This window comes from Mobula birostris, chromosome 26, assembly GCF_030028105.1.
Source record: "Mobula birostris isolate sMobBir1 chromosome 26, sMobBir1.hap1, whole genome shotgun sequence".
In the NCBI taxonomy this organism is placed as follows: Eukaryota; Metazoa; Chordata; class Chondrichthyes; order Myliobatiformes; family Myliobatidae; genus Mobula; species Mobula birostris.
Genome location: NC_092395.1, coordinates 22,730,732 through 22,754,382, shown reverse-complemented (window position 1 = coordinate 22,754,382; position 23,651 = coordinate 22,730,732). Strand labels below are relative to the sequence as shown.

At 44.0% G+C, this 23,651-nt stretch overlaps 2 long non-coding RNA genes across 8 annotated transcripts in view; one reads left to right on the top strand and one right to left on the bottom strand.

Annotated features, from left to right (window-relative positions):
* The window catches only part of LOC140188295 (uncharacterized), a 28,488-nt gene extending 7,808 nt beyond the window's left edge, over positions 1-20,680 (bottom strand). For both annotated transcript variants that reach the window (XR_011883267.1, XR_011883266.1), the window contains exon 1: positions 20,203-20,680. This is a non-coding gene — a long non-coding RNA (uncharacterized lncRNA). The remainder of the gene's footprint in view (positions 1-20,202) is intronic.
* The window catches only part of LOC140188294 (uncharacterized), a 53,811-nt gene that overhangs the window by 13,000 nt on the left and 17,160 nt on the right, over positions 1-23,651 (top strand). The window contains exons 2-4 of one of the 6 annotated variants that reach the window (XR_011883262.1): positions 5,760-5,868; positions 9,190-9,286; positions 12,843-14,089. This is a non-coding gene — a long non-coding RNA (uncharacterized lncRNA). Of the gene's footprint in view, positions 1-5,759; positions 5,869-9,122; positions 9,287-12,842; positions 14,090-23,651 lie in introns of those variants that run through there. The other 5 variants (XR_011883261.1, XR_011883260.1, XR_011883263.1 and 2 more) reach the window with 5 other exon arrangements.

Below are 23,651 nucleotides of genomic sequence, written 5' to 3'. Positions count from 1 at the left end.
GGAGGTAAGGGGGCAGATTGATCTTATAGTAGGCTAAAAGGTCAGCTCAACATCGTGGTCCGAAGGGCCTCCACTGTTCTGCAGTGTTATAAAAGTCTGAAATGTAAATTAGCCCAATGCATTCTTGACTCTGACTGAGAAGATTGTTGGACTAAGGTTCAGGACAGAGGCAATATTAAGAGAGTGCCGCGTGCTTTCTTTCGGAGAAGATGTTAAACCGAGGCCCTGCCTGTTTTTCCTGGTGAATGGACGCAGAATATCCCATTGCACTGATTCTGAAGTACCAGGCAGCATATCCAATAACTATCCTCCAAGCAGTGAGATTAAAATAGATTATTTGACCATTGTCACAATGGAGTTTGTTAAAGCTTGCTATGTACAAATTGGCTGCCAAGTTTTGTACAAGACAACAATGAGTACACATCCACATTACTTCATTGGCTGAAAGGAGCTTTGAGAATTCAAAGCGATAGAAATCCAAATCATTCATCCCCCTTACACATCACAATATGATCACCCCATTTCCAAGAGATTCACAGAACAAAATAATCTTAGCTGATACAAATAATAAATGCCTTGCCGAAAGATAAGACAAAGAGTAGGAGGTTCTTTAAGGTATTTGATTTCCCCTGAAACAATGGTGCTGGCCTGCAGGTATCCTGGCTTAGATATCAGACTCAGTTGCCTTTTACAATCCTCACTTCTTTTTTGGCTTTTATCCCTAGGTCGTGAGCCTTCTTTTGTTGTTGCAGTGGGCTTGGTATCAACACAAAGCCTCAGTCATCTACACTGCTCAGTCAGGATTTACTATTCACCACCCCCGCTCCACAATTATTCGCCCCCCCACCCCAATTTCTGTATTGGCCTCCATTCTTGCAATCGTCCAGAATTTGAGCTGCTCCCAACTTAGCTCCTGCCTCTTTCCCAAATTCTTAAAGAGTTTTAACATCAGTAGCAAATCACAAGAGGTTCTGCGGATGCTGGAAATCATGAGGAAGTGCAAGGGGAAATCAACAGGGCAAGCAGCATGCACAGAGAGGAATAAACGGTTGACATTTCAGGCTGAGACCCTTCATTGGGCCTGGAAAGGTAGAGGGAAGAAGCCAGAATAAAAAAGATGTGGGGGTGGAGGGTAGGAAGTACAATCTGGCAAGTGATAATTGAAACCAGGTGAGGGGGAAGGTGGGTGGCCTGGGGAGGGGGGGGGGAGGAGCTGGGATGTGCAGGTGGAAGAGGTGAAGGACTGAAGAAAAAGCAATCTCACAGGAGAGATAGCAAACCACAGAAGAAAGTGAAGGAGAAGGTGTACCGGACGGATTGTGGTGGGCAGGCAAGGAGAAGAGGTGAGAGAAGAACCAGATTGGGAATGGAAAAAAAGAGAAGGGGAGGGGGAGAAAGTCGCCATAATTTAGAGAAATCAATGTTTATGCCATCAGATTGGAGGTTACCCAGATGGAAAATGAGGTGTTTCCCCTCCAACATGAATGTGGCCTCATTGTATCATTAGAGGAGGTCAGGGACCAGCACATCGCAATGGGAATGGGAAGTCGAATTGAAATGGGTGGCCAGGAAATTAAGCCTATTGTAGCAGGCGAGCAAAGGTGCTGTGCCTTCAGGCGTCTAGGTCCCAAGCTCTAGAATTTCCTCTGTCCTCCTTTAAAACTCTCCCTAAAGTCTGTTTCAGAATATGTTTTTGGTTGCCTGTTTTTAATATATCCTTTTATGGCTGTAGGTGAAAATTTATATGATAGATAAAGCACTAGGCTAGGAGATAGATGATAGATACAACACTAGGCTGGGGGATATTTGGAAAGAAATTTGCTTTGTCCTTTGCAGAACATGCCTAAGTACTCTTCAAAATGACTGCACTTCATTACCTGTAATGCAGGAAATGCAATATCCATCTATTACATTGCAAGATCCCATAAACTGCAATCTTTTAAGCCTCTGCTACTGTCAGAGTTGGTGTGCTATACAGTGTTTCCTGGTACCCAATGGCAGCATGTTACTTTCATGGTAACATAGACAAATGATTCAGGGTTATGGGTTCATATTCCGGAGAAAATAAATCATAAATAAAAACAAACTGCCATCAGTAATGCTGACTGGATACTGCAGAAATGTTGCGAAAATTTGGTTGACTAATGTCTTTCAGGAAGAGGTATTTATCTTCCATCCGCACCTGACCTATGGGGCAATGCTTATTTGTTAACTCAACATCAACAGGAAGGAAAATGCTGGCATCTATTACTAAGGAAGTGGTAGTTGTGAACTTAGAAAACAGTATCATCAGAGAGATTCAACATGGATTTATGAAATGGGAAATAATGTTTGACATATCAATTAAGTGGTTTTTTTTAGATGATAATGAGCAGAAGATGGAGCTGATGATCTATTTAGACTAACATAGGGCGTTTAGTTTCAAATTAAACAAGAATTTAGTAAAGAAAATTAGACCATGTGGGATTGGGGATAACACATTGGTAAAGGTTAAGGAATGGATAGAAAAACAGCCAAAATAAACATTCGTTTTTTAAAAAAAGTAGGCTTTCACAATAGACAATGCGCAATTAGCACTGCTTGACAGCGTTGGGTAACAGAGGAACGTTAATAGTAATGATGCCATCACTTGAGTCGGGTATGATGTCATCCTAAGGGGTTGTCTATTGGTGGGTCCTCAGGTGGAGTAGAGGCCAATCTGGACGTCACATATCCTGATGCAGTGTGGGCATGTGTAAGTGGTGGCTGTGGTTAGTGGTTGGGTTTTTTGATTGCTCAGTCTTTCCTCTTGCAGCTGCCACTTGCCCTCTGAGGCACGGCACAGGCTGCTCTCCTATAGTGCCGCTCTCACATGAACAGATTTTCTCCAGCTGCATCTATTGTGCGCAATGTCTTCCCAGTTTTTTTGGTGTCATGTTCAATATCTCCGGACTGAAGCATTTCCTTTGGCCTACGTGGGCTTGCTGATCTTCCTTCAAATAGGAGTAAAGGATCTGTTTGGGGAGACGCAAGCTCGGCATCTGCATGACATGACCTATCCATCAGAGTTGATGTTGCTTTATTGTAGTGGAGACGCTGTTCATGTTGGCCTCCTCCAGCATGCTGGTGTCAGTGTGTCTGTCCTTTCAGTTGATCCTCAAAATCTTTCCTTAGGTTCTTTGGTGGTATTGTTCCAGTGCTTTTAGTTGTCTACTGTAGGAATACTAACCTTAGACAACAGAACACCCTTCTCTTCTTGGACTAGTGCCAAGGGAGGTACACCTGAAAGCACCAAAGCCTTTCTGCTCAAAGACTAACGTAAAACATAATACTGTACATCCTCAAATTATCATCGACTGGGTTATGATTGAATGCCTGTAAGTCAGAATCCCACCTAAATATAATAGGCTGCACAAAGCAAGACCCCAGGGTGGCACAATGACAAAGCCACTGCCTCACAGTTCCAGTATCCCAGGTTCGATTCTGACCTCAGGCGCAGTTCGTTTACACATTCTCCTTGTGACCACATGCTCTGGGTTCCTCCCACATCCCAAAGACATCAGCAATCACAATTAGGTGTAATATCACCAGCGGATGTTGCTGTCTTTGTGGCAGCAGTACATTGCAATACATGACAATAGAAAAAAAAATCTGTAAGTTACAGTAAATATATAGAACTTATTCAATTTGGCTCGTGCAAAGATAGAGAAAAAAAAGTGGTGAGGTAGTGTTCATGGGTTCAATATCCATTCAGAAATTGGATGGCAGAGAGGAAGAAGCTGTTTCTGAATGGCTGAGTGTGTGCCTTCGAGCATCAGTACCTTCTTCTTGATGGTAGCAAGAGAACAAGGCATGAACTGAGTCCTTGATGACGGATGTCACCTTTTTTTGAGGCATGGCTTCTTGAAGATGTCCTGGATACAGTGGTTTACAACTCTCTGCAGCTTATTTTGATCCTGTGCAGTAGCAGTAGCCTCACGCCCCCACCACACCAGACAGTGATGCAGCCAGGTAGAATACTCTCCACAGTATAATTGTAGAAATTTCCGAGTGTCTTTGGTGACATATCAAATCTCCTCAAGCTAAAATGAAATATAGCCACTGTTGTGCCTTCTTTGTGGCTGTATTGATATGTTGTGTCTAGGTTAGATCCTCAGAGATATTGACGCCCAGGAACTTGAAATTGTTAGCATTGGGTTAGGTAGATTAATGGGTCACTGTAAATTTGTCCATATTTGTGGGCGAGTGTCAGAATCTGGGGGTCATATGCGGAGTTGATAGGAATGCGCAGATGATGAAATGAAATACACTCAGCGGCCACTTTATTCTGTCCATCCTGTACAAAAAGGCCATTGAGTGTACGTTCGAGATCTGCTGCTGGAGCCCACCCACTTCAAGGTTCAACGTGTTGTGCATTCAGAGATGCTCTTCACTACTGTTGTAACGCATGGTTATTTGAGTTCATGTCACCTTGAAACAGTCTGGTCATTCTTCTCTGACCTCTCTCGTTAACAAGGTGTTCTCGTCTACAGAACTGCCATTCACTAGATGCTTTTTGTATATCGCATCATCCTCTGTAAACCCTACAGGCTGTTGTGCACGAAAATCCCAAAGAGATCAGCCATTTCTGAGATACTCAAACCACCCTGTCTGGCACCAGCAAACACTCCACGGACAAAGACTCTTAGATCACATTTCTTCCTTAGTCTGATGTTTGCTCTGAACAACGACTGAACCTCTTGACCATGCCTGCATGCTTTTATGCATTGAGTTGCTGCTACATGATTGGCTGTTTAGATAATTGCATTAACAAGCAAGTGTACAGGTTATTCAATAAAGTAGCCACTGAGTGTAGATTTTGTCCACTTTGTTTTCAAGGGGGTCAGACAGCAATAAAAATTATAACATTAGGAAATTAGCATTCTAGAATAAATCATCTACCAATATTGCCAGGTAGTAAATTTAAAATGTGACTCCATTAACAAGATATATCTATGGACAGATCCCACCAAGGCTTTCACTGTCAGCAAGCTTTCCTATTCATATATAATTCATCATTTTTAATTGGGAGGCCATTTACCAAGCTGTGTGAATACTAATAGGCCAATGGGTAATGGCTGGCAGCCTAATGCTTAGTGCTGAGACATTGATGGAAAAAACATCTCAACAGCACTTAACATCTATTGCCTTGTATAGTCAATGTCTGTGGTGACTGCTGGGCTGTATAAATAAACCGTGATACATATTACTTCACTAATCCTGTAAAAGTTCTTCAGTGAGAAGCAAGAGACTGACACATGGGCAGCTTCTAGCTGAAAAATCGCCTCGAGATCACAAAGAACTGTGCATGCAAATGGAAGATTAAATATAAAACAAGATATCATGCACTGGGTCTCAATGCTCTGAATACAGACACCTCCCACCCCCCAATAGACTTCAACGGGTACAAATGTGAAAGAAATTTGAAATGCCCTGAAAATCTGAAAATGTTATGAATGGGAATTTTATTGAAATATTCAAACTATTAGGCGAACTCCCATTGATGGGGCTGATAATAATGGAGAGGAGGTATTTCCACGGGTTCAGGGCTCATGGCTGCAGCTGGCTGTGGAGGTGAGGTCATTGGGTATATTCAAAGTGGATGTCACTTGGTTCTTGATTAGTAAGGATGTCAAATATTATGGGGAGATGGCAGCAGAACGAGGTTGAGGGGGAAAATAAATCAGACGATTTTTTGGCAGAGCAGACTAATTCTGTTCCAATGTCTTATGGTCTTGTAGTCTTTTTTAACAGGAGCTGCTGAACGACAGTTGGATGGGGGGTGATGGAAATTGAAGAGCAAAAACAGATGATTTTGGTATTTCCTATCCAGAATTTCATTATCACCAGGTACGGGGAAGATGTTGTTCGTTTAAAGCTGCGTGTGTGTCCTCTCCTCAGCCTCCTGTACCTCCTCTCTGTCAGTAGCAATAAGAAGAGAACACGTCCTGTGTGATGGAGGTCCTTGATGATGTCTATTGTGTACAGTTCTGGCTGCCCCACTATAAGAAGGATGTTGAAGCTTTAGAGAGGGTACAGAAGAGGTTTACCAGGATGCTGCCTGGTTTAGAGGGCACGTGTTATCATGAGAGGCTGGATAAATTTGGGTTGTTTTCTCTGGAGTGCTGGGGGCTGAAGGGAGATCTGTTAGAGTATTTACAAGATCATGAGAGGCATAGATAGAGTGGACAAAGAGTATCTGTTTCCCAGGGTTGAAATGTTTAATACCAGAGGGCTTGAAGGTGAGAGACAGTAGGTTCAAGGAGGATGTGAGGGGCAAGTTTTTTACCCAGAGAGTCATGGATGCCTGGAATGCACTGCCTGGTATGGTGGTTGAGGCAAATACATTAGAGGCTTTTACGAGATGTAAGGATGATGGAGGGATTATGGACATGGCGTAGGTTGGAGGGATTAGTGTTTGGGTGTTTTTGATTTGCTTCTTAGCTGGTTCGGCACAACATTGTGGGCTGAATGGCCTGTTCCTGAGCTGTGCTGTTCTACATTCTATGACAGATGCTGGCTTTCTGAGGCATCGCCATTTGAAGATGTTCTCAATGCCTGGGAGGCTAGTGCCCATGATGGAGCGCACTGGGTTTGCAGCCCTCTGCAGCTTTTACCAGTCACATGCAGTGGCTCTTGTATGTAGTTTCTCAGACCAGTATTTGCGGGAATTTGCTGTGTACAAGGTGGTTTCTGTATCTCTTGCATTTTAAACTGACCATGTTTCAAGAGAGCATGATTAAACGGCATTAGGAAAGCACACACAAATTCAGTCTTAGACTGTGTAAGTGAATACCTCCGTGGCCCCTCTCGGAGATGTGTCCTTCACAAATTGGTACAGAACTACTACTACCACTACGTCGACTCAGACCTAGGGGGCCAGCCTCGGGCATGATAACAGACTGTCCACTTCTCCCTCTCCCCTGTCAGTGTGTTCAGTTCATCTACACTAGCCACGCCGCTGTCTTCTAGGAGCGTGTTGACCATAGTCTTGGGAGGGCGCCCAGGGTTCATCCTCCCGTGCTTGGGCTCCCATATGATGACTAGGCTGGCAGGTAGCTCGGGGTGGCGTAGACAGTGCCCCGCTAGTTGCAGCCTTCTCGCCTTGATTTTAGTGGTGAGCATCGGTAGGTCGTTATAGAGCTCGACGTTCGTCATGTGCTGTTGCCAACTCACGTCAAGAGCCATCCGGAGCATTCGTGTATAGCAACCATCTAGAGACTTTCACATAGTCTCGGTGAGTGTCCACGTCTCACATCTGTATGTGAGAATGGACTCTATGACTGCTGTGAAGATCCTCTTTTTAAGCCCTCTGGTCAGGTTTGACTTCCAGATTTCCTTCATGTCGTACAGAAACCCGCTCAGAACTAATGGCAGTGCAATCTCCTCAAACAACAAGGAATCAGGTTTTGAAAATAATGGAAGAATAAAAAAAAAATACTAAAGATCTGGGGCAGGACTTTGTTTCTTTAAGTTAAAAAAAAACATCCCTATTCCTTTTTCAAAAACAAACAGAAAGCTTGCCAGTGTTCCAGGAGGAAACATCCGGAATAAGAATCAATGTTGTTTTTTTGCACTGTAATCCAAACAGGAACTCAAATTTCTGATTCAGAAATCCATTAAACCCAAACCCTTCCAGGCATTACTTAAAAAAAAATTCCTTCCTGTTTTATTTAAACATTTAAATCTTGCAAGATATTGTCAATGCCAAGCAGTACCAAATGGATATCATTTAGAATAGGAAAGATAATCAGCCTCATAAACACAAGAGATTCTGGAGGTGCTGGGAATCCAGTGCAACATTTACAAAATGCTGGAGGAACTCAGCAGGTCAGGCAGCATCTATGTAAAGGCAAAATGAATCAACGTTTTTGGCCGAGACTCTTCATCAGGACTGGAAAGGAAGGGGGAAGAAGCCAGAATAAAAAGACAAGGGGAGGGGAAGAAGTACGAGCTAGAAGCAGATAGGGGAAGCGACGTGAGGGGGAAGGTAGGTGAGCGGAGGAGGGTAGGTGAGCGGAGGAGGATAGGTGAATGGAGGAAGGTAGGTGAGTTGGGGAGGGTTTGTGAGCAGAGGAAGGTAGGTGAGCAGGGGAGGATAGGTGAGGGGGGAAGGTAGGTGAGTGGGAGAAGGTAGGTGAGCGGGGGAAGGTAGATGAGTAGGGGAGGGTAGGTGAGCGGGGAAGGGAGGAGAGCAGGGGAGGGTAGGTGAGGGGGGAAGGTAGGTGAGTGGGGAAGGTAGGTGAGCGGGGAGGGTAGGTGAGGGGAGGAAGGTAGGTGAGCAGGGGAAGGGAGGTGAGTGGGGGAGGGTAGGTGAGCGGGGGAAGGTAGCTGAGTGGGGGAAGGGAGGAGAGCTGGGGAGGGTAGGTGAGGGGGGAAGGTAGGTGAGTGGGGAAGGTAGGTGAGTGGGGAGGGTAGGTGAGCGGGGAAGGGAGGAGAGCGGGGAGGGTAGGTGAAGGGGGAAGGTAGGTGAGTGCAGGAAAGTAGGTGAGGGAGCGGGGGAGGGTAGGTGAGAGGGGGAGGGTAGGTGATCGGAGGAAGGTAGGGGAGCGGGGGGAGGTAGGTGGGGAGGAGGGTAGGTGATCGGAGGAAGGTAGGTGAGCGGGGAGGGTAGGTGAGCGTGGGAAGGTAGGTGAGGGGGGGGAGATAGGTGAGCGGGGGAAGGTAGGTGAGCGGGGGAAGGTCAGTGAGCAGAGGAAGGTAGGCGAGCGGGGGAGGGTAGGCGAGCGAGGGAGGGTAGGCGAGCGGGGAGGGTAGGCGAGCGGGGAGGGTAGGTGAGCGGGGAAGGTGGGCGAGCGGGGGAGGGTAAGCGAGCGTGGGAGGGGGATGAAGTGAGAACTGGGAGGTGATGTTTGGAAAAGTTAAAGGGTTGAAGAAGAAGGAATCTGATAGGAGAGGAGAGTGGACCATGGGAGAAAGGGTGGGAGGAGGGGCATAAGAGGGAGGTGATAGGCAGGTGAGGAGAGCCAGAATGGGGAATGGAAGAAGGGGAGGGGAACTAAAGGAAGTTAGAGAAAGTTAGATGCTACCTGACCTGCTGAGTTCCTCCAGCGTTTTGTATGTGTTACTTAAGATAATCAACCTCTTCTATTTTGTTGTGCTAGATCCAGGTTGAAAACAATGTCCTCCTCCTCCCACAGCTCCTTAATTTATCTCTTTGGTCCCCTGAAGATGCTCTCAGTCTGGCATGTGGACCTGCAAGTGTTCAAGTTGTTGGAGGCAATTATCTGGTTGGTCAGCGAGATGGCAGTACATTCTACAGAGAAAGGTCAGAAGAGATGTTTTGTTTATGCCAAGCCCTGTGACTATGACAACAGCAAAAATGTCTAATCCCGTACGTGGGCAGGAGTGAGATCCATGATAGGTTTAAAAGGGAAAGGTTAACATCTGAACATGGATGTATTTACAGTGCTGTGCAATAGTCTTAGGCACATATATATAGCTGGTGTGCCTAGGACTTTTAAACACCAGAAAATCTGCAGATGCTGGATATCCAAGGCAGCACACAGAAAATGCCAGAGGAACTTAGCAGATCAGGCAGCGTCAATGGAAATCAATAAACAGTTAATGTTTCAGGCTGAGACCCTTCATCAGTACTGTCCAGGAGACCTGACGAAGGCCCTCGGTCCAAAACGTCACCTATTTATCAATTTCCATAGATGCTGCCTGACCTGCTGAGTTCCTCCAGCATTTTGTGTGTGCAGCCCAAGAGGTTTGTGCAGTACTCCAGTAATTTTATGTACTGCACTGTAGTGCTGCCACAATAAAGTACAAATTTCATGACATATGTGAGTGATGATAAAGCTGATTCTGATAAGGGTCTTCATAGGGACTGAAAATGGGAAGGGGGCAGGGAGAGGGGAATTATGGTAGGGAAAGGGGGAAGAGAGAGGGGAGGGAGTGGGAAGCACCAGATAGACATTCTGCAATGATCAATAAACCAGTTGTTTGGAATCAAATGTCCTTGCCTGGTGTCTCAGGGCTGGGTGTGTCTGTACCCATGCCACCCCGTGCCCCTGGCATTCCTCCTCTGCCACCTGTATGGTATATATAATTTATAATTTATTTATTTAGCAATACAGTGTGAAGTAGGCCCTTCTGTCCCTTCGAGCAGCGCCAGCCCAGCAAATACAATTAACCCCAACCAATCACGGGACAATTTACAATGCCCAATTAACCTGCAAACTGGTACAGTATGTCTTTGGACTGTGGGAGTAAACTGGAGCACCTGGGGAAAACCCACGCATTCTATGGGGAGAATGTACGCACGCCTTACAGAACGACGTCAGGACTGAACTCCAAAATACAGAACAATCTGAGCAGTAATAGCATTGTAACACACATCAAAGTTACTGGTGAACGCAGCAGGCCGGGCAGCATCTCTAGGAAGAGGTACAGTCGATGTTTCGGGCCGAGACCCTTCGTCAGGACTAACTGGAGGAAGAGCTAGTAAGAGATTTGAAAGTGGGAGGGGGAGGGGGAGATCCGAATTGATAGGAGAAGACAGGAGGGGGAGGGATGGAGCCAAGAGCTGGACAGCTGATTGGCAAAAGGGATATGAGAGGATCATGGGACGGGAATCCTAGGGAGAAAAGCATCTTCCTAGAGATGCTGCCTGGCCTGCTGCGTTCACCAGCAACTTTTATGTGTGTTGCTTGAAATTCCAGCATCTGCAGATTTCCTCGTGTATGCGTAATAGCATTGTGCTAATCACTGGGTTACCATGGCACCCATTCAAACTTCTTTTGACCCTATATTGATGAGCTGGAGCAAATTTAAAGGGTAAATATCATCTTTTTGTGCCATGATACTATTGGAGAGGCTGCAGATGAAATTTCCAAGAATTATTTGAGGGCTGGAGAGTTATATGTTTGTAGTTATGAGGAGTGATTGTTCAAACTGAAGAAGTTTAATTTGCAACAATGCAAACTAAGTGAATATTTAACTGAAGTGTATTAAATGATAAGAAGTGTAACAGAGGTAAACAGAAGGGATGTATTTACTTTAGTAGACAGATCAGTTACCGGGGGACATAAAAGTGTAGGACAGACATTGAGAAAAAGATCTTTCATTCAGTGAGTGGTGGGAATCTGTAATTTATCACCTAATGAGTTGTGGAGGCGGAGGTGTTGGTCACATTTAAAGATGAAAAGGGTAATGGCTTCCAAATGATCTGGCCGGGCACCAGAAGAGTCAACCAGGACTGTAGGAACTGGAAAGTGGAACCAATTTTATTGCTGGCTTCAACATAATTGACGGGCACTGTCGGGGGAGGGGGGGGCGCGGCACAAAGGCTGGTGTAACACTTTACAACACTTTACAGCACCAGCGACCGGGGTTCAATTCCTGTTGCTCTCTGTAAGGAGTTTGCATGTTCTGCCCCTGAATGTGTGGGTTTCCTCTGGGTGTTCTGGTTTCCTCCCACATTCCAAAGACATACATGTTCGTGAATTCTGGGCATGTTTGGTTGGCGTCGGAAGCGTGGTGGTACTTGCAGGCAGCCTCCAGCATATCCACCGACTGTGTGTTTCAATATACATGTGACAAATAATACTAATCCTTATAATCTGTTCAATGGACTATTTCTGTTAGTTACTTATGATTTGAACATTAGATACTGTCCAGTATTGTTTCCTAAATTATGAACTTAGACAACAAGCTTTAGTGAAATACTTGAATGCAGAAATCATCACAGCAAAATAAATTCAAATGTCATCCAAATACAACGGTTTCTCTGTAGGGAATCATTAGATCATGATCTGAAGTTTCAGAAACTGCCGTTCTCAGTAATATTTGGATGTAGATCGATGGAATGGCTTTTATTTAGGATATTTTACAGCAGGAATTCCAGCGGGCTGTGTAGTCATGAATAGGTTCCCCAAGTTTTCGTAAGTATCTTAATTAGTAGACGTCAGCAAATGAGAACATCTCTCTGTGTTAACAGTATCAATGTGAATAGAAAACTTTCTCATTACATTTCCATTATTTTCATTGTAGAAACTGCGAGCTATTAAATTGGGCAGGACTCACAATAAGTAAAATTAGATCAGCTGCTTGTCGAAACTCCCACCGCATCTGACTCTCCTTTTCAACAAAGTCTCAGAAGCAATTAATTACACCAAAAATGTAGTGGGATAGGAATGCAGTGGAAGTTGATGTAAAGCATAATCTTCCTTCAGTCTGAGGAATGAAAGGGATTGAAAGGTTGAAGTGAAGGAAAAAATATATGGTGCGGATTTATTTCTCGAGCTTCCACAATAGATTCTTCTGCTGTCTTCACCCAGCTCCTTCTCCCCATGGTCGAAACATCTTGTTTCCTTTTGATGCCTTGCAAGTTATATGCCTACATCACTTTACGCTCAGGGTACCATTCCTAAATTAAAATGCAAAAGAAAACTACGGTGCTCTCTAATTACTCTCCACTACTATCAGATTCCTTCTTCGTCACCCTTTTGCCTTTTCTGCCATCACCTCCCGACTTCCACTGCATCCCCGCTCCCCCACTCACCAATCTGCCCCCCACCTGGTTTCACCCATCACCTGCCAGATTGCACCCCTTCCCCCTTCCCCACTTCCTTATTCTGAGTTCCCCCCTCTTCCTTTCAAGTTCTGGTGAGGGTTCTTGGATTGAAACATCAACTCTTTATTCCTCTCCACAGATGCTGCCCAACTTGCTGAGTTCCTCCAGCTTTTTGTGTTTGTTACCAATGCCAGAAATCCAGAGTAAAAGGCCAAAACTGCTGGAAACGCTCAGCAAGTCGAGGAACAAATGTGGAAATAGGAACCAAGGTAACTGAAAATTAATACTGTTCCTTTTTCCACAGATGCTGCTTGATCTTCTGAGTATTTCCAAAATTTTCTGTTAACTGTTCTTGATTCACCCCTGGCTGAATGAAAGCGTTGTACACCAAACAGGCACTACCAATCTTGCTAATCCTCTCACTCACGACATCTTAGCTCTGTAGAGACGTAATAGGAGCATCGAGTTGTGATCAGCTTTTGGGAACACTACCAGTCAGTTCAGCTTGGCAAAAACATCTCCTCCACAATCTCCATCAGCAAGGAGCACTGCAGGGATGTGTACTTAGCCCCCTGCTCTACTCGCTTTACACCTATGACTCTGTGGCTGAGTACAGCTCCTACACCATATACAAGTTTGCTGATGACACCGTCATTGTGGGCTGTATCAACGGGGGTTCTGAATCAGTATACAGGAGGGAGAATGAAAAGTTGGCTGAGTGGTGTAGTAACAACAACCTCTCACACCATGTCAATATGACCAAGGACTTTGTAGATTTCAGGAGAGGGAAACCAATAATAATTGGAGGATCAAAAGTGGAGAGGGTCAGTAACTTTAAATTCTTGGGTGTTACTGTCTCAGAGGACCTGTCCTGGACCCATTGTATAAATATTATTGCGAAGAAAGCACGACAGCTCCTCTACATTACTCAGGAGTCTGTGGAGATTCAGCATGTCATCAAAAACCTTGGCAAAATTCTATAGGTGTGTGGTGGAGAGTGTGCTGACTGGCTGCATTACAGCCTGGAATGGAAACACTAATGCCTTTGAGTGAAAAATCATACAAAAGGTACTGGATTCGGCCAGTACATCAGGGGTAAAACCCTCCCAACCGCTGAAGACATTGATGTAAAATGTTGCCATAGAAAAGCAGCATCCGTCATGAAAGATCCTCACCACTCGGGCCATGCTCTTTTCTCACTGCTGCCGTCAGGCAGAAGGTACAAGTGCCTCAGGACTCACACCACCAGTCTCAAGAACAGCTACTACCCCTCAATCCTCAGGCTCTCGAACAAAAGGGAATATCTACACTCATTCTACTTCTGGTGTTCCCACAAACGATGGTCTCATTTTATGGAATCTATAACCCGTTATTTCATACTCATTATTTATTGCTATTTAATTATATTTGCAGTTGCACAGTTTGCGTCCATTGATCCTGTTTACAGTTACTGTTCTATAGAATTGCTAAGTATGCCTGCAGAAAAAGTATCTTGAGGTCATACGTGAAGACATGTATGTAATCTGATAATAAATTTTACTTTGAACTTTGGTATTGGCACTGAAGCTCCTAAATTAACTGTGTCAAAGCCTCTGTTGTGATGACTGTTTTTGTCAAATGCAAACGCTTAATAATTAAATTCTCACTTCTTCTCGCAAGGATCTGGTATGCAGATATCAAGGCATTTCTTATGACGACACATAGGGCAAAATCTCACTAATAACATTGAAATAAGTGAGCTGTTATTCAGTGTTTGATGTCTGTTTTCCACTGTCTACTGCTATAACCTGCACTTTTGCTCTGCACTCACTGATCTCAGGGTCAACTATCCAGCAACATCATAATTTAAAAATTCTCAGCCTCCAGTTTGGATCTCCTCATAACCTCGTCCTTCCTATCTCTGTATCGTCCTCCAGTCCTACTCCTCTCCAGGGATTTCTGCTTTCAATTCATACAGAATATCTGTAAATCTCTGGAATCTTGCCAGTAAACCTCGCTTCTCCTCTCAGACTCTTCCTAGAAACCATTTTTGGACCAAACTCCTATAAAAACAACTGCCGATGAGGCATCGTGTCGGATTTTGTTTAGATGAATCATAATGTTTTTCACAGGAGAGGAACAGCCTCTTTCAGCCCTTCTCATCCATGCTGAATGTGAAACCTATCTACACTAATCCCATTTGCCCACATTAGGCCCTGGATGCCTTCCCATTGGCATATATCCAAACGCATTTTAAACATTGCGATTGTATCTGCCTCCACCACATCCTACGCAGCTTGTTCCAGACATTCACCACGCTCTGTGTACAAAGCCTGCTCCTCAGATCTACCCTCTCACCTTAACACTGTGCCGTTTAGTTCTAGATTCCCTTACCCTGGGAAAAAAAGAATTCTGATTATTTATCCTATCCATGTCCTCAGGAATTCTGTAAACATCAAATGGGCCACACTTCATCTTCCTATGTTCGAGTTAGAGAAACCCCAGCCTATCCAATCTCCCCTTACAGCCCTCCATTCCGAGCCAACATCCTGCACTCTCTCTATTCCACCACATCCTTCCTGACGCCCTGACGAAGGGTTCCGGCCTGAAACGTCGACTGTACCTCTTCCTAGAGATGCTGCCTGACCTGCTGCATTCACCAGCAACTTTGATGTGTGTTGCTTGAATTTTCAGCATCTGCAGAATTCCTTGTGTTTACATCCTTCCTGTAATGTGGCAACCAGAACTGCACATTCTGCTCAAAGTGCTATCTAAGCAATGAACTGGGCAGATGCAACATGACACCTCGACTCTTATACACAGTGACTTGACCTATGAAGGCAAGCATGCCAAATCTAAGCTATACTACGAGGGTAGCCTACAGCCCAATGGGATGAACGTTGAATTTTCCAATCTTACACTGTGTTGCATTCTCACCGCATCAGTCCACCCAGGATATGTCTACCTTTGTGCAACATTTCTACACCTCCTCTCTTGTTACCTGAACATCATCTTCCCCCTTCTGGCTCCATCTGTCCATCACTCACATACCCATCTAGCTGTTTTTCTTCTCCCTTGATTCACCTTTCCTAACTCCTCTCCCCACCTGGTTCCATCAGCACATCACTCCTCACGTATCTGGTTCCACATAACATCCTCTGTCTCAGCACCCCCTCTCTCTTTTATATACTGCCCATCATCCTTCTACACACAGTCTGGATGCAGGGTCTCGGCCCCCAAAACATCAGCCATCCCTTCACCTCCACAGATGCTGCTTGCCCTGTTTAGTTTAGATTTGCCACTGATTCTAGCATCTGCAGCCTCTTGTGTATCCAAGAATACCAAATGCCTTTTTCATTATCTTATTTGCCTGTGTCACCACTTTCAGGGTGCTCTTCACTTGCTCCCCAAAGTCTCTCAACATTCCTGAGGTCCCTGATATTTACTCTATATGTCCTTCCAGAAATTAGCTTCCCAGAGTGCATTACTCATTCTTTTCTGGATTAAATTCCTCCAGCGACTACTCCACCCAATTTTCCAGCTGTTCTATGTCCCACTCTGCTTCACTATCTACAACTCCACATCTGCAAACAAGCTAATCAGATCACCGACATTCTTAGCCAAGTCATTTACATATATTATAATAACAAGGATCCCAGCATCGATCTACTGGTCCTTCGTACACATTTCCAGTCTGAGGGGCTCGGAGCCAAAGTCAAAGAATTGTTCAGGATAGAAATGGGCCCTTCAGCCCTTCACATCAATTCCAATCCTTTTGCCCATCTACAGCAATCCATTTGCCTGTTTTAGGAAAGTATCTGTCCTTGTTTTGCCTGAAGTATCAGTCTGGATCAGCGGTCCCCAACCTTTTGTTTTACCATGGACGCCCTACAATTAACCAAGGAGTCTGTGGACCACAGATTGGGAACTGCTGGTCTAGATGTTTCTTAAACATTATAATTGTATCTGATTTCACTATCTCCTCGAGCACCAAGTTCCAGATATAAACTTTCCCTCATATTTTCTTTAAAACTCATCTTAAATCTATGCTTCTTGTCTTTGGTACTCATTTCATGGGAAAAAAGATTCTAACCATCTACTCTATCTATCGATCTTTTGATTTTATAATCCTCCATCAGGTCACCCCTCAGATTCTTTCACTCCAGGGAACCCACAACCTATCCAGTCTTTCCCCAAAAATATAGTCCTCCAGTCCATGCAACATCCTGGTAAATCTCCTCCGCTCTCCTTTCAGAGCAATCATGCACTTTGTATTGTGTGGTGACTCGAAATGCACACAATTCTTCAGTGGCAAGTTGCAACATAATGTTCCAGCTTTTATATTCTATTCCCAGGCCTATGATCATAAGCATGCCATATCCTATCTACTGTGCTGCTGGAAAGTTCGTGAACCTTGTAGAATTTTCTCTATTTCTGCATAAATATGACCTAAAATGTGATCAGATCTTCACTCAGGTCCTAAAACTAGATAAAGAGAACCCAATTAAAGAAATAACCCAAAAAACATTATATTTGTTCATTTATTTTGTGAGAAAAATTATCCAATATAGCATATATTTGTTGGAAAAAGTATGCAAACCTTTGCTTTCAATGGCCCCATTGTACAGCAATAACTTCAACAAAAAGTTCCCGGTACCTGTTGATCAGTCCTGCACATCAGCTTGGAGGTATTTTAGGTCATTCCTCTTTACAAAGCTGTTTCAACTCTGGGATGTTGGTGGGCTTCCTTGAATGAACTGCTTATTTCAGGTCCTTCAACAACATTTCTATATGATTAAGGTCAGGACTTTGACTCGGCCATTCCAAAACACAACTTTATTTTGTTTTTAAATCATTCTGTTGTTGATTTACTCGACTTCCAGATCATTGTCTTGTTGTATTATCCAACTTCTATTAAGCTTCAGGTGACAGACTGCTACCCTGAAATTCTCCTGTCAAATGTCTTGGTACACTTTTGAACCCATCGTTCCCTCAATGATTGCAAGCTGTCCCGGCCCTGGGGCAGCAAAGCAGCCCCAAACCATGATGCTCTTTCCACCAAGCTTCACAGTTGGGAGAGGTTTTGGTGTTGCTGTGCAGTGCCATTTTCCCTCCAAACATAGCAATGTGCATTTCTGCCAAAAACTTCAACTTTTGCCTCATCTGTCCACAGAATATTGTCCCAGAAGCACTGTGGAACATCCAGGTGGTCTTTTGCAAACTTGAGAAATGCAGTAATGGTTTTTTTGGAGAGCTGTGGTTTCTTCCCTGATGTCCTATGAACACAATTTTTGTTCAGTGTTTTTCTTATAGAGGACACATGAACAGAGACTTTAGCAAGTTCTAGAGATTTCTGCAGGTCTTTCGCTGTTACCCTTGGGTTCTTTTGCACCTCCTTCAGCATTGCATGTTGTGCTCTTGGTGTGACCTTTGCAGGATGCCCACTCCTAGGGAGAGTAGCTGTACTGAATTTCCTCCATTTGTAAACAATTTCACCTACTCTGGACTGATGAATGCTCGGGTCTTTAGAAATGCTTTTGTAGCCTTTTCCAGCTTCATTCATCCCTAAGGTCCTCTGAAAGCTGGTTTGATCAAGACATGGTGCACTTAAACAAATCTTTCTTAAGAGCAGGCTCTGTCAGTAACCTGAATTTGTGTGTCTTTCTTATGGGGCAGGGCACCTCTACAACCCACACCTCCAATCTCATCTTACTGATTGGAACACTTGACTCCAAATAGCTTTTGTAGAAGGCAGAGGTTCACATACTTTTTCCAACAAATACATGTAATATTGGATCATTTTCTCAATAAATAAATGAACAAGCATAAGGTTTTTTTGTGTTATTTATTTCATTTGGTTTTCTTTATCTAGTTTTAGGACTTACATGAAGATCTGAGCACATTTTAGGTCATATTTATGAGAAAATTCTATGGGGTTCACGAACTTTCTAGCACCAGTGTATCAGTGTAACTGCTTTCAGAGAACTATAGACATGAAAGCAAAGTATCTCTGTTCATAAGCATTCCTTATCACCCCACCTTTTACTGTACATGTCCTGCTCCTATCTGACTTCACCAAAAGCATCACCTTACACTTGTCAGCAGGTGGAACATAACCCCAACGCTCTGCCTAACCTTGTATCTGATGGAGGTCTTGCTGTAGCCTTGGTTGACCTTCCTCAACCTCGCCAACTTTTTGTGTCTTATGCAAACACTTTATTCTGCAAAAAGGTTAATCTGACGTTCACATCCAAGATACTTTACAACTTCTTTAAAGGCTGCCATATAAATGCAGGTCGTTATTACATATGCTAAAAGATAGAATTTACTCTATTTTGAACAGTGCCATGAACTTTAAGGTCCGTGTGAACACCTTCCCCAAATTCCAGCAGGGCCTGACTGAGACTAGTTATGTTAACCCTGTTGTCCAGCTTGCTGTACATCCCGTTTCTGCTCGCTGTCTCTCCCAAGATGAATGATTTGAAGAGGGCAGTGTAAACTGGTTAGCTAATCTTTTATTATAATGGATCAAATTACCTCATCCCTACCTACAATGTATCCGGCTGCTTAATACAGACTGAAACAGAAGCATCCTTAACGTTGCCTTACTTGGTCAAATAACCAGTTTACATTTACTACCAAGTTAAAAATTTTGGAATCAACATTAAGAGAAAGGAGAAGCGAGAGATGGGAGTGTCGGTCACGGTTAACAGCTCAAGGATTGAGCTACACAGATTTAAAGTTTGGGGCCAGATACGAAAGGGGCATTGAGGAATACATTTTCTTTTTAAAATTCGCAGGGTGGTTCTGTTATTGGACTCACTGTCTGTCACAGTGGCGGTAACGATTAATCAACGTTTCCCAAAAGTGGATGGGCGCGGGGAGATGAACTCGCCGAGATACGGCGAAAAGGAGCGGTGCTGGGGTGAGAGAAACGAGGGCACGATTTGCCCGCTTTAAGGAGCACTCTGTGATTGGCAGGAGTACCCCGGAGGGAGAACCATGCATTCATTTAGCCATCTAACAGTACATCCAGGCATCTGAATTTGAGCCGTTTGAAGAAGCCAGTGAAATCCAGATATTCTCGAGAAGTAGAGGGGGGACGGTGCCGGGAATAAATTCATTGGAAGCCGGAGACAAAATAAGCGCGTCAACAAACACGAGCTTTGCAAAGTTGACTTGCTTTCTTGAGAACGCAGGACCTGTTTAGTGAGGCAGTACTCGGACAAGTTTTATGACACAGTTTCAGCCTGACCCATAAAATGCAGGCGCACGTTACAGGCAATTATATCCGTTTACATCGCCAGCTTTATCACCAGAACGCACTTACGAGGCCTCTTTTGGGGAGGAGAAGAGTACAGACAACGTTTACAATTATCTATGCCCCATTTCTCCCATCCACTAAGATAACTCTCACACACATAGAGCAACTTTAACAACCAACTCAACATTCCTTCTGCAGCCGATAGATTTAATCCGAAATCTATTTACCTGCACAATTCCGAGATTAAAAACAACGAAAGTGCGGAGGAATGGACATTTTCGATCAAAATTGCAGTCAATTACGACAAGCTCTACTAGGTAGATGTTCCGTTCCCACGGAGCTGATACTCCGTGGCTTTTTAAATCGTTCATTTTTTCGCAAATTAGTATAAATTTCGTCTGAAGCGTGACATGCCACTTACTGACGACTCGATCTCGTTAATGCAACTTGTTATAGGTTGCCGATCCCCGCGGGAAAACAGAGGCTCCAACCCAGCAGTCCGGTGCGTCCGATCGACCCCTCTCTCAGCCCATTTAGCAGCGCAGCGTGCGGCTCCTCAGAGACTCGCGATCTCGTGGTTCGCTGCAATCAAATTAGCTTGCAATTTGAGAGACAGAGAGCGAGTCCAGCACGGTTATATGATGCACCCGGGACGCTGAATCATTGTGTTCTCTCTCCTTGAAAAGCCATTAGGATTTCTTTCAGGGAATAGGTCATAGTTGCGACAAATATTCATATTTATACAGCATCTAGAACGTGATAAAATATCCTAAAGAATGAACAAAAGGATGAAACCAATCTCGCTTTTCCCATTTCGGTTTATTACAGTCCCTGACCTATCCCCCTCTTGACGGTTGTTGGCACATACTGTCGTTGCCAATCTCTTGGTCATCGAGTGTCCAAAGATTCACCTCCCTTTAAGTGAGGAAATTTTCCCTCATTTCTGCCATAAATAGCCTTCCCCTTATTCTGATATGATGACCGGTGGATCGGGATTGGTCAATCAGAAGAGACAACCCTTCCTGATTCCACACAAAATGCTGGTGAACGCAGCAGGCCAGGCAGCATCTATAGGAAGAGGTACAGTCGATGTTTCGGGCTGAGACCCTTTGTCAGGACTAACTGATACTATCTCTTCTTTCAGTTAGTCCTGATGAGGGGTCTCGGCCCGAAACGTCGACTGTACCTCTTCCTATAGATGCTGCCTGACCTGCTGTGTTCCACCAGCATTTTGTGTGTGTTGCTTGAATTTCCAGCATCTGCAGATTTCCTCGTGTTTGCCTTCCTGATTCCAGTTGGTCAAGCCCGGTCAGAATGTTTTGAGTTTCAATGGGATCTCCTCTCATTTTTCCAAAATCTAGTGTGGCACCGTTAGAGACCCGGGTTCGATCCCGATGCTGGCGCTGTAAGAGTTTTACACTATTACGTAGCATATGGAACTCATTGGAGAAGGAGGAGAGTGTGTACGTTCTCCCCGAGATCGTGAGGGTTTCCTCTGGGTGCAACCGTTCCTCTCGCATCCCAAAGATGTACGTTACTGACATGCTATATTGGCGCCGGAACAGTGGCGAAACTTGCAGGCTGTCCCCAGCACATTCTTGGACTGTGTTGATCGTTGACACAAACGACACATTTCACTGGATGTTTCGATATACCTGTGACAAACAAAGCTGAACTATGATCTCTATCACAGGCCCAGGCTGCTCAATCATTGCTGGTGTAGCAAACCTGAAAACAGTGTAGTGGAACTTTACCACGTTTCCTTTAAGGCAACGTATTCTTTGAAGACCAATATTACAAATATAGGCTCACCAGAGTCCTGTGCAATTGCATTAAAACATATTTATTGCTGTATTTTAATCCCTTTGTGATAAAGGTCAATATTGCATTTGCTGTCCTCAGTGGTCATTGGTTTCAAGGACATCTAGTTCAGTTGTAACCACACCAAAGTCTGCAGATGCTGCAAATTGAAAGCAGCACATACAAAATGCTGGTGGAACTCAGTATATCAAGCAGCATCTATGGAAATGAATCGATAGTCGACGTTTTGAGCCAAGACCCTTCTTCAGGACTGAGAAGGAGGAAGATGCCGGAATAATAAGGAGGGGGGAAGGGAAGGAAGCTAGCTGGAAGGTGATAGATGAAGCCAGATGGATGGGAAAAGGCAAGGGCTGGAGCAGAAGGAATCTGATAGGAGATCCAACCTAGTTCAGTTGGATGACATTACCTAATCTCCCACCATATAAAATATACTTTGCATTTCCGTTTCATGCACCAAAGTGGAGACATTACAGTGCCCCAGAATCAGACAGCCCAGTCCTTTAGCCCATCATGTTCATGTTCACCATTGTAATTCATCACATTTACTGCATCTGCCAAGTTCTTGCCATTTACTCAGCTTGTCTACGTCCTCTTACCTACTTATGATCCCAGATAGTTTTGTATCACCAGCAGCCTTGCAAATACTACATCTGGTCTTCCAAGGAAATCATTAATCAGGACTAGAAACTAACAATTTGGCTACAATAAGATTAGGAACATTGTGGTGAATATTCAACTCACCTCAACTCACCGAAATCTGCCCACCATCTATAAAGCTCCAGTCAGGAGCTTGTGGAATACTTTTCAATTGCATGGGGGAATGCAGCTTCAACAGCGCTCAAGAAGCTTGATGTCATAGTAGCCCTCTTGATAGGCAACCCATCCAGAACCATTCACTCACTCTACCAATGACATGGTTTATGCCAAATACAGGATATACTGCAGCAGCTTGCCAAGATCCCTCAGACATCTCCTTCTAAACCCATGACCTCTGCCAGCTGGAAGGACAATGGCAGCAACACATGGGAACACCTCCAGCTCAAAGTTGGTGTCTAAACTGATCATGCTGACTTGGAAATACTGTATATTGCTGTTCTTTCACCATCACTGGGTCAAAATCCTGAAACTCTCTCCCTAACCGTGTTATGGGTATACTGTATTCACACCTCAAGGACTTAATGGTTGAAGAAAGCTCACTACCATCTTCTCAAGAGCAATTAAGGGCGAGAAATTAAATGCTGGCCCAGCCTGTAAAGTCCACATCCATTTAATGAATGAAACAGAAGTGGGTTTCAAGCACTGATCCCTGTGGTATCCTATGTCAAATTAAGAAAATTCCACTTCTTTCCACTCTTTCCTTTCTGACTGATGAGCGTATGTATTTTTTTCTGACCAACCTACACTGGATTTCATCTGAAGTTTTTGCAAACCCAAATACTGTATATCATATCCATAGGTTCCACTTTAATAGTCATGTCCACAGAATACTTGAATAGGTTAATCCAACATGATTTTCCTTTCCATAAATCTGTGCTGACTCTGCTCAACCCTACTATCCTTTTCAGTTGAAAAGAAACCTGCAATTTAGCAGTATGAACCCCAATTTAGCAGTATGAACCCAACATGGATGTGAGTTTTCTTGTGTAGATACTTACCCACCAACTTCTGTGACAAGTAGATACTTCCAGATGGTTGCAAGTCCAGAACGTGAGCCATCAAATGTGGGAGCATCAAAAAATCATGAGAACAATGTAAGTCAAGCATTAGCAATTAGTTGGGGTGGCAGGGCAAAGTTCAGGCTTGAATTCTGAACAGACAAGGCAGGTCTACAATCTAATCAGAAGAGATGTCCATTCTGAGGAACTGATAAGCCAGATCTGGAATCTTATTTTCCATCTTCATAAATGTTCATCGAGTCTTCCCATTATTTCTACAGTAGTTTTTTTTTCAGGAGTTTGGTTTAAATTACTTTTCAAGGAAAAAAACAAAACTTTGTGGAATCTTTTCCTCAATAGAAAGAAAATTAAGATAGGTTTATTTTTCTATAGT